Consider the following 10,482-nt stretch of genomic DNA (forward strand, 5'->3'; position numbering starts at 1 on the left):
AGTGAGAGTGAGGGTGAGTGAGAGTGAGGGTGAGTGAGAGTGAGGGTGAGTGAGAGTGAGGGTGAGTGAGAGTGAGGGTGAGTGAGGGTGAGTGAGAGTGAGTGAGAGTGAGTGAGGGTGAGTGAGAGTGAGTGAGAGTGAGTGAGGGTGAGTGAGTGAGGGTGAGTGAGGGAGGGTGAGGGTGGGTGAGGGTGTCACAATTTTTCCGTCTTCCTATTCCTGCTTTACCCCTTGTGTGCAGCCATGTCCTAAGGCAGAGTAAGTGCAGGGGAGAGTGGGTGTGGACGAATTTATTTGGCATGTCTGCAGAGCACATTACCTCCTGCACCTCGTGTATATGGAGAGTGCAATCTGTTGTCACTAAATGTGCTATTTGATGGTAAAAATGAAGTGTGCTGGGGCAGCTGTGTGTCAAAGGCTCCTAAAGAGCTTCAGATGGATATATTTGCTTTTGTGCGGTGCTTTTGCAGAACGGCAACTGTTAAACCAACAGGTTCCCAAACCTTTGACTGCGATTTCTTCAGAAGTGCTGGTCCCTTTGTGTTCTGTTTTCTTACGTTTCAGTGTTTGCAGCACTCTGTTTCAGTCAAGTAATGGCCGTCAGCCAGGCAGGATTAGATGAGGCCCGGGGGTGACATTCCTGTGCGGTTTGGGGTTTAATCGCGTCATTGTTGTCTCCATCGCGGCCATCAGAAGCACAGATATTTCTGCTCGCCATTGGAGCCGGCTCCGACATGGAGATCAAAGCAAGGTGGGGGGAGGAAGCAGAGGGGGTGCCCGAATGCAGCATTGTAACACGGCGGGCAGGGGAGGGGGCGGGCAGGGGAGGGGGCGGAGAGGGGAGAGGTGCGACACGGCAGGAAGACGGAAGGAAGAGAGGGGAGGGGGTGGAGAAATGTAAGTGCAGGGGAGAGTGGGTGTGGACGAATTTATTTGGCATGTCTGCAGAGCACATTACCTCCTGCACCTCGTGTATATGGAGAGTGCAATCTGTTGTCACTAAATGTGCTATTTGATGGTAAAAATTAAGTGTGCTGGGGGAAACAAAAAAGAAGCCGGAGGGAAGAGAGGGGAGGGGGGAGGAGAGCGAAAGGATCGGAGACACGGCGGGTAAAATAAAAAAAGCCGGAGGGAAGAGAGGGGAGGGGGGAGGAGAAATGCGACACGGCGGGAAGGGGAGGGGGCGGAACGGGGGCGGAGAGGGGAGAGAGAGAGTAGGCAAGGGTAAACAAACACGGACGTGCACGCGCCCGTGACTTTTAAGGTCAATGCGCATGCGCATAAGCTTAATGCGCATGCGCATTGACCTTAAAAGTCACGGGCACTGCAAGGAATCGCCACGATTCCTTGCAGTTAGATAAAGAGTCGATGAGCCCCTATAGTCTCGCTTGCTCGATGCGCATGCGCATCGACAGGCGAGACCTAACTAGTTCAAAGAATTAGAGCAGTGGAATGTTAAAAGACATCCAATCATAAGGATGATAAAGAAGCAATGCTCCAGGGGAGAGACAAACACATGAAGTGGAAAGAAGCCCACTGAATAAGAAACCAGCAAACGAGTGAGAAGATAGCCAACCAATGGAACAAAAGTGTCTGGCACAAAGCCCATTGTGTGGTCCTCAATAAGCTAACCCTGATAAAACAACCCCAATAAAATAAAGCAAGAGAGGGGTTTGGAAAGTAATGGATGAGCGAATGGGTAGGGATGAGGGAGCAACGCGGAATGTGTGAGGCTACAGGAAGCAGCTCATGAGAGGGAAAGCTAGAAAGCAGCATTTCCCTAAATAAAATACAAGTCAGCCAATCAAAAGGATGGTAAAGATGCAATGTACCAGGGGAGGGACAAACACAAGAGGAGGAAGGCAAGTCATAGAATAAGGCATAAGCAAACAAAAGTGAAAATAAAATCCAACCAATGTTAAGCAATTGGTAGCATCTCAACCGGCAGTAAGTTTTTGCTATGGCCCACAAGAGGTTTTCGTCTGCAGACAGCTAAAAGCTGTCTGGTAGGTGAGACCTAAAATTATTTGGGAGTGAAAGAAATATTTTGACCCAGAAAGAATACTGTTTTAGAAAACAAACCCATTATATCAGGGTTTCTCTGAAATATGGCTTGAGAATTGGTGATCTCCTAAAATAGAGTCCTCGTGTGGAATTGTAAATCTAATGTGGCTTCATGCCAACTATATTGGGCAAATAAATACATTTTATGAGTCAGAGATTTGGCAAGCTCAGACCTTTAAGATGTGGGCTTCCATTTGTGTGAGTAGTAATACCAAAACAAGCATTTGCAATGCAATAGGTCTCGCATTAGGAAAGTTTGAGCTATTGGTCTTGTAAATGACACATTTTTTATTTATGTTTTGGTTTTGAAAATAGCTAAATTAATAGCTTTGTCATTTACAATGCCAATACTTTTAACTTTTGCAAATGTGACACCTATAGCATTTGTAATGCAACATGTTTTGTATTTACGTGACTTAGATGTATTGATATTACAAATAACAATGGCTTTTAATTTTTTAAAATAATTAACACTTAAATAAAAGTTATTGTAGTTTATAATGGCAATAGCTTAACATTGTGTAAATAACTTTTGTGAAGATTATGTTCAGTGCATTTTATTGTGACGAGAATCCAAGAACAGAAGTGAAATATTAACATCTTTTTGTGACATTTGTAATAAAGCTTGAAACATTGAGAAAACATATTTGAACCAGTTGTTGTTGAATGGTTGCACAGATTGATGCTGTGGTGGCACTGAGTGATGTTGTGGTGGCGACGAGTGATGCTGTGGCGTTCAGTGATGCTGTGGTAGCGCATAGTGATGTTGTGGTGCCCCTGAGTGATGCTGTAGAGGTGCGATAGATAGATAGAGTGAGGGCGATAGATAGATAGAGGGAGGGCAATAGATAGATAGAGTGAGGTCGATAGATAGATAGATAGACAGAGTGAGGGCGATCAATAGATAGATAGAGTGATGGCGATAGATAGAGTGAGTGCAATAGATAGACAGATAGAGTGAGGGCAACAGATAGACAGATAGAGTGAGGGCGATAGATAGAGTGAGGGCGATAGATAGATAGAGTGAAAGCGATAGATAGATAGATAGATAGATAGATAGATAGATAGATAGATAGATAGATAGATAGATAGATAGATAGATAGATAGATAGATAGATAGATAGATAGATAGAGTAAGGGCAATAGATAGATAGCTAGAGGGCGATGGATAGATAGATAGCTAGAGGGAGATAGATAGATAGATAGATAGATAGATAGATAGATAGATAGATAGATAGATAGATAGATAGATAGATAGATAGATAGATAGATAGATAGATAGATAGATAGACAGAGTGAGGGCAATAGATAGATAGAGTGAGGGCGATAGATAGATAGATAGATAGATAGATAGATAGATAGATAGATAGATAGATAGATAGATAGATAGATAGATAGATAGATAGATAGATAGATAGATAGATAGATAGATAGATAGATAGATAGATAGATAGAGGGAGGGCGATAGATAGATAGATAGATAGATAGATAGATAGATAGATAGATAGATAGATAGATAGATAGATAGATAGATAGATAGATAGATAGATAGATAGATAGATAGATAGATAGATAGATAGATAGATAGAGTGAGGGCGATAGAAAGAGTGAGGGTGATAGATAGAATGATAGAGTGAGGGCGATAGATAGATAGATAGAGTGAGGGGGATAGAGTGAGGGTGATAGATAGATAGATAGATAGATAGATAGATAGATAGATAGATAGATAGATAGATAGATAGATAGATAGATAGATAGATAGATAGATAGATAGATAGATAGAAAGTGAGGGCGATAGATAGATATATAGAGTGAGGGCAATAAATAGATAGAGTGAGGGCGATAGATAGATAGAGTGAGGGTGATCGCTGTTGTGCTGAGTGGTCGCTCCCCAGTCTCACTGGCGAGAAATGGTATCGTTGTGCTGCGCTTTGATTCAAAACCGCCTTGTAATTAATTGCCTGAAGACTGCCTTGGTTGCCGCTTCGCTTTGTTTGCATTTATTATTGCCACAGTGACTTTCACTTTTATAGCGCGATAACCCCCGGCGCTCTGCTTTGCTCACCCCTCCGCTGCCATTTTGTTTGTTTTTGTTGTTGTGCTCTGTGTAGAAACCCGTCCTCTTTAGCCAGCCCCGCCTCCCAGCTGAGCCGCCCTCCCACTGACTACATACAGCGCTCCCATACCTGGAAGCGCTGTGATCCTCTCATCGCTGTTGTGCTGAGTGGTCGCTCCCCAGTCTCACTGGCGAGAACTGGTATTGTTGTGCTGCGCTTTGATTCAAAACCGCCTTGTAATTAATTGCCTGAAGACTGCCTTGGTTGCAGCTTCGCTTTGTTTGCATTTAATATTGCCACAGTGACTTTCACTTTTATAGCGCGATAACCCCCGGCGCTCTGCTTTGCTCACCCCTCCCCTGCCATTTTGTTTGTTTTTGTTGTTGTGCTCTGTGTAGAAACCCGTCCTCTATAGCCCGCCCCGCCTCCCAGCTGAGCCGCCCTCGCCCCTCCCCCTCCACTATCCTTATATGACAGATGCACTTTCGCGCAGCGTTCACGCGCAGCGGTCGCGCCCCAGCCGCGCCGAAGGTGCGCCAAAGGTAAGACCGTCTACGCCCGTCCGCGCCTGGACCGCGCCCAGCTCCAGACCCCCTGTTTCCCGCAATGCCCAGCCCCCTCGCTTCACTTACGATGCCAACACCCTCCTAGCCCTTAACCCCGGCCGCTCTCCCAACTGCGTCCAAGCCGCTCCTGGTCACACCCATGGACCCTTCTCTTGAAACTCCTGCAGGTTCGACGGCACCAAGACCAACTCATCATCCACTAATACCAAACAGAGATCTGACACCAACCACCTAAAATGCATCCTGCTCAACACCCGCTCGGTCCACAGACACACCATCGACCTTTGGAATCTACTAGACACCATTTCTTCGGACGTCGCCTTCCTAACAGAAACATGGATGAATGCCTCTTCAGCCCCAGACATCACCATTGCCATCCCGGAAGGATACAAGATCACCCGTAAGGACCGCATCAAGCAAATAGGAGGAGGCATCGCTATCGTCCACAAGAACTCCATCCGCATTTCAACCAGCTCAGACGTCAGCCTTGCCAGCGCCGAACACCTCCACTTCCGATCCACACCGACCCCAAGACCACACTCAGAGGCACCCTCCTCTACCGGCCTCCAGGACCTCGTGCACAATTCAATGACGACATCATTGACTTCATCACCCCACACCCCCTCCCCTCCGAGGACTACATTCTATTGGGAGACCTCAATTTTCACCTGGAAAAGAGCAATGACAGCAGCGCCACTACCCTTCTGGACAATCTCGCAGACCTCGGACTCAAACAACTTGTCTTTACGCCCACCCACATCGCAGGTCACACACTCGACCCTATCTTCACCTCCAGCAAACATGTCTCATTCAGTCACACCACAGCTCTTCATTGGACGGACCACAGCTGCGTTCACTTTACCTACAAGAAGACCACAATCCACAACCACCCTCAACCCACCCTGCGAAGAAACTGGAACAAAATCACCATCGACCAGATCTCCTCATCGCTTCTTCTAAACCCCCCCGCCCACTCCTCAAACCCCGACCAAGCAGCCATTAACCTCACCCAATGGCTATCCGACAGCGCCGACATCCTAGCACCGTTGAAAAAACGTCAAATCAAACTAGGCAGCAAAAACGCCTCCTGGTTCAACGATGATCTTAAGAAATCAAAGAAACTCTGTCGCTCCCTCGAGGAGACCTGGAAAAAAGACCCAAACACCAGCACCAGGGACGCCTTCAAAAACGCCACCCGCATACACCACCAACTAATCCGGTCTGCCAAGAAAGCCGCATTCAAAGACCGACTAGACAGCAACGCCCACAACAGCAAGGAATTATTCAACATCGTCAAAGAGTTTACAAACCCATCAGCCAACTCCAACGACATCACCCCCTCCCAAGCCCTCTGCGACTCCCTAGCTTCCTTCTTCCACAACAAAATCGCAGACATCCACAACAGCTTCGACAACAGACCCGGAGACCATCCTACCCAACTTTCTGCAGGACCTTCACCCCCCTTGAACATCCTTAACGACTGGAACCCAATCTCCACTGAGGACACCATCCGCCTGATGAACTCCATCCACTCAGGATCCCCCACAGACCCATGCCCTCACCACATCTTCAACAAAGCAGACTCCATCATAGCACCACACCTCCGAGACGTCATCAACTGCTCCCTCAACTCCGCCACCTTCCCGGAAAGCTGGAAACACGCAGAACTCAGGGCCTTTCTGAAAAAACCCACAGCTGACCCCACCGAACTCAAAAACTACCGCCCCATTTCGCTTCTCCCATTCCCGGCCAAAGTCATCGAGAAAGCTGTCAACAACCAACTTGCCGCCTTCCTCGAAACCAACAAATCCCTCGACTCCTCACAGTCCGGATTCCGAGCCAAACACAGCACTGAGACCGCACTCATTGCCGCAACAGACGACATTTGAACTCTACTGGACAACGGAGACACAGTTGCCCTCATCCTCCTCGACCTCTCCGCTGCCTTCGACACAGTCTGTCATAGCACCCTTCTACAGCGCCTCAGAAACGTCGGAATCCAAGGAAAAGCACTGGAATGGATCCCCTCGTTCCTCACCAGAAGAACCCAGAGAGTCCGCCTCCCACCATTCAAGTCAGAGGCCACTGAAGTTATCTGTGGCGTGCCACAAGGATCTTCACTCAGCCCCACCCTCTTCAACGTATACATGAGCCCCCTTGCGACCATCGCTCGCCAACACAACCTCAACATCATCTCTTACGCTGACGACACTCAACTGATCCTCTCACTCACCAAAGACCCTAACACCGCCAAAAAAAACTTACACAAAGGAATGAAAGAAGTAGCCGAATGGATGAAGCACAGCCGTCTGAAACTGAACTCAGACAAAACAGAAGTCCTCATCTTAGGCACCTCCCCCTCCGCCTGGGATGACTCCTGGTGGCCAGAGGCCCTCGGAAAAGCACCCATCCCGACAGACCACGCACGGAACCTGGGAATCATCCTGGACTCCTCACTCTCGATGACTAGACAAGTCAACGCCGTCTCATCATCTTGCTTCAACATTCTTCGCATGCTCAAAAAAACATTCCGCTGGATCCCCACCGAAACTAGAAAAACGGTCACCCACGCACTGATCACGAGCCGCCTGGACTACGGAAACACCCTATACGCCGGCACCACCGCAAAACTCCAGAAAAAACTCCAACGCATCCAGAACGCTTCAGCCAGGCTCATACTAGACATCCCGCGTAAAGAACACATTTCTGGTCATCTGAAAAACCTCCACTGGCTCCCCGTAAATAAGAGGATTACTTTCCGCCTCCTAACCCACGCACACAAAGCACTTTACGAACTTGGACCCGAATGCCTCAACACACGACTGTCCTTCTACACCCCATCCCGTCAGCTACGATCCTCCAACCAAGCCCTTGCCACTGTACCTCGCATCAACAAAACCACCATGGGAGGTAGATCCTTCTCCTACCTGGCAGCTAAAACCTGGAACTCACTTCCCACTCACCTTCGCCTTACCCAGAACCACCTAGCATTCAGAAAGCAACTTAAAACTTGGTTATTCGACAAGTAATTCCCCACCCTTCCTCAAGTGCCTTGAGACCCTATGGGTATGTAGTGCGCTATATAAATCTATTGACTTGACTTGACTTGACTAGATAGATAGATAGAGTGAGGGGGATAGATAGAGTGAGGGCGATAGATAGATAGATAGATAGATAGATAGATAGATAGATAGATAGATAGATAGATAGATAGATAGATAGATAGATAGATAGATAGTGAGGGCGATAGATAGATAGATAGATAGATAGATAGATAGATAGATAGATAGATAGATAGATAGATAGATAGATAGATAGATAGATAGATAGATAGATAGATAGATAGATAGATAGATAGATAGATAGATAGATAGATAGATAGATAGATAGATAGATAGATAGAGTGAGGGCAATAGATAGATAGAGTGAGGGCAATAGATAGATAGAGTGAAGGCAATAGATAGATAGAGTGAGGGCGATAGATAGATAGAGTGAGGGCTACAGATAGATAGATAGAGTGAGGGTGATAAATAGATGTGTGTGTGGTTGTGTGTGTGGTTGTCTGTGTGTGTGTGTGGTTGTGTGTTGTTGTTTTTGTGTGTGGTTGGGTGTGATTGTGTGTGTGGTTGTGTGTGGTTTGTGTGTGGTTGTGTGTGTGGTTGTGTGTGGTTGTATGTGTGGCTGTGTGTGTGGTTGTGTGTGTGGTTGTGTGTGGTTGTGTGTGTGGTTGTGTGTTTGTGGTTGTGTGTGGTTGTGTGTGTGGTTGTGTGTGTGTGTGTGAGGTTGTGTGTGGCTGTGTGTGGTTGTGTGTGTTGTGTTTGTGGTTGTGTGTGTGGTTGTGTGTGTGGTTGTATGTGTGGTTGTGTGTGTGGTTGTGTGTGTGTGTGGTTGTGTGTGTGGTTATGTTTGTGGGTGTCTGTGTGGTTGTGTGTGTGGTTGTGTGTGGGGTTGTGTGTGTGGTTGTGAATGTGGTTGTGTGGTTGTGTGTGCGTGTGGTTGTATGTGTGGTTGTGTGTGTGGTTGGGTGTGGTTGTGTTTGTGGTTGTGTGTGAGATTGTGTGTGTGGTTGTTTGTGTTTATGTGGTTGTGTGTGTGTGGTTGTATGTGTGTGTGCGTGGTTGTATGTATGTGTGTGCGGTTAGAGAAGGATGTATGTGGAAGAGAGCAGCAGATCAGCACCGCAGAAGAGAACAGGGAGTTAAAGAAGGAGGAGGGTGGAAGAGAGCAGCAGATCAGCACAGGAGAAGAGAACAGGGAGTTAGAGAAAGAGGTGGGTTGAAGAGAACAACAGATCAGCACGGGAGAAGAAAACAGGGAGTTAGAGAAGGAGGCGGTGGAAGGGAACAGCAGATCAGCACGGGAGAAGAGAACAGGGAGTTGGAGAAGGGGGCGGGGTGGAAGAGAGCAGCAGATCAGCATGGGAGAACAGAACAGGGAGTTAAAGAAGGAGGCGGGTGGAAGAGAGCAGCAGATCAGCACAGGAGAAGAGAAGAGAACAGGGAGTTAAAGAAGGAGGTGGGGTGGAAGAGAGCAGCAGATCAGCACAGGAGATGAGAACGGGGAGTTAAAGAAGGAGGTGGGGTGGAAGAGAGCAGTAGATCAGCACAGGCGAAGAAAACTGGGAGTAAAAGAAGGAGGTGGGGTGGAAGAGAGCAGCAGATCAGCACAAGAGAAGAGAACAGGTAGTTAAAGAAGGAGGCGAGTGGAAGAGAAAAGCAGATCGCCACAGGAGAAGAGAACAGGGGGTTAGAGAAAGAGGCGAGTGGAAAAGAACAACAGATTAGCACAGGAGAAGAGAACAGGGAGTTAAAGAAGGAGGCGGTGGGAGAGAGCAGCAGATCAGCACAGGAGAATAGAACAGGGAGTTAACGAAGGAGGTGGGGTAGAAGAGAGCAGCAGATCAGCACATGAGAAGAGAACAGGGAGTTAAAGAAGGAGGTGGGTGGAAGAGAACAGCAGATCGGCACAGGAGAAGAGAAGAGAACAGGGAACTAGAGAAGGAGGCGGTGGAAGAGAGCAGCAGATCAGTACGGGAGAAGAGAAGAGAGCAGGGAATTAGGGAAGGAGGTCGGTGGAAGAGAGAAGCGAATTAGCACAGCAAAAGAGAACAGGGAGTTAAAGAAGGAGGTGGGGTGGAAGAGAGTAGCAGATCAGCCCAGGAGAAGAGAATAGAACAGGGAGTTAGAGAAGGAGGTGAGGTGGAAGAGAGCAGCAGATCAGCACAGGAGAAGAGAAGAGAACAGGGAGTTAGAGAAGGAGGCGGGTGGAGGAGAGCGGCAGATCAGCACAGGAGAAGAGAAGAGAACAGGGAGTAAGAGAAGGAGGTGGGTGGAAGAGAGCAGCAGATCAGCACAGCAGAAGAGAACAGGGAGTTAAAGAAGGAGGTGGGGTGGAAGAGAGCAGCAGATTAGCACAGGAGAAGGGAAGAGAACAGGGAGTTAGAGGAGGTGGAAGAGAGCAGCAGATCAGCACAGCAGAAGAGAACAGGGAGCTAGAGAAGGAGGTGGGTTGGAAGAGAGCAGCAGAACAGCATGGTAGAAGAGAACAGGGAGGTAGAGAATGAGGTGGGGTGGATGAGAACAGCAGATCAGCATGTGAGAAGAGAACAGGGAGTTAAAGAAGGAGGTGGGTGGCTGAGAGCAGCAAATCAGCACAGGAGAAGAGAACAGGGAGTTAAAGAAGGAGGCAGGGTGGAAGAGAACAGCAGATCGGCACAGGAGAAGAGAACCTGGAGTTACAGAAGGAGGCGGTGGAAAAGTACAGCAGATCAGTACAGGAGAAGAGAACAGGGAGTT

The sequence above is a fragment of the Lissotriton vulgaris genome, chromosome 9, assembly GCF_964263255.1.
Source record: "Lissotriton vulgaris chromosome 9, aLisVul1.2, whole genome shotgun sequence".
NCBI lineage: Eukaryota > Metazoa > Chordata > Amphibia > Caudata > Salamandridae > Lissotriton > Lissotriton vulgaris.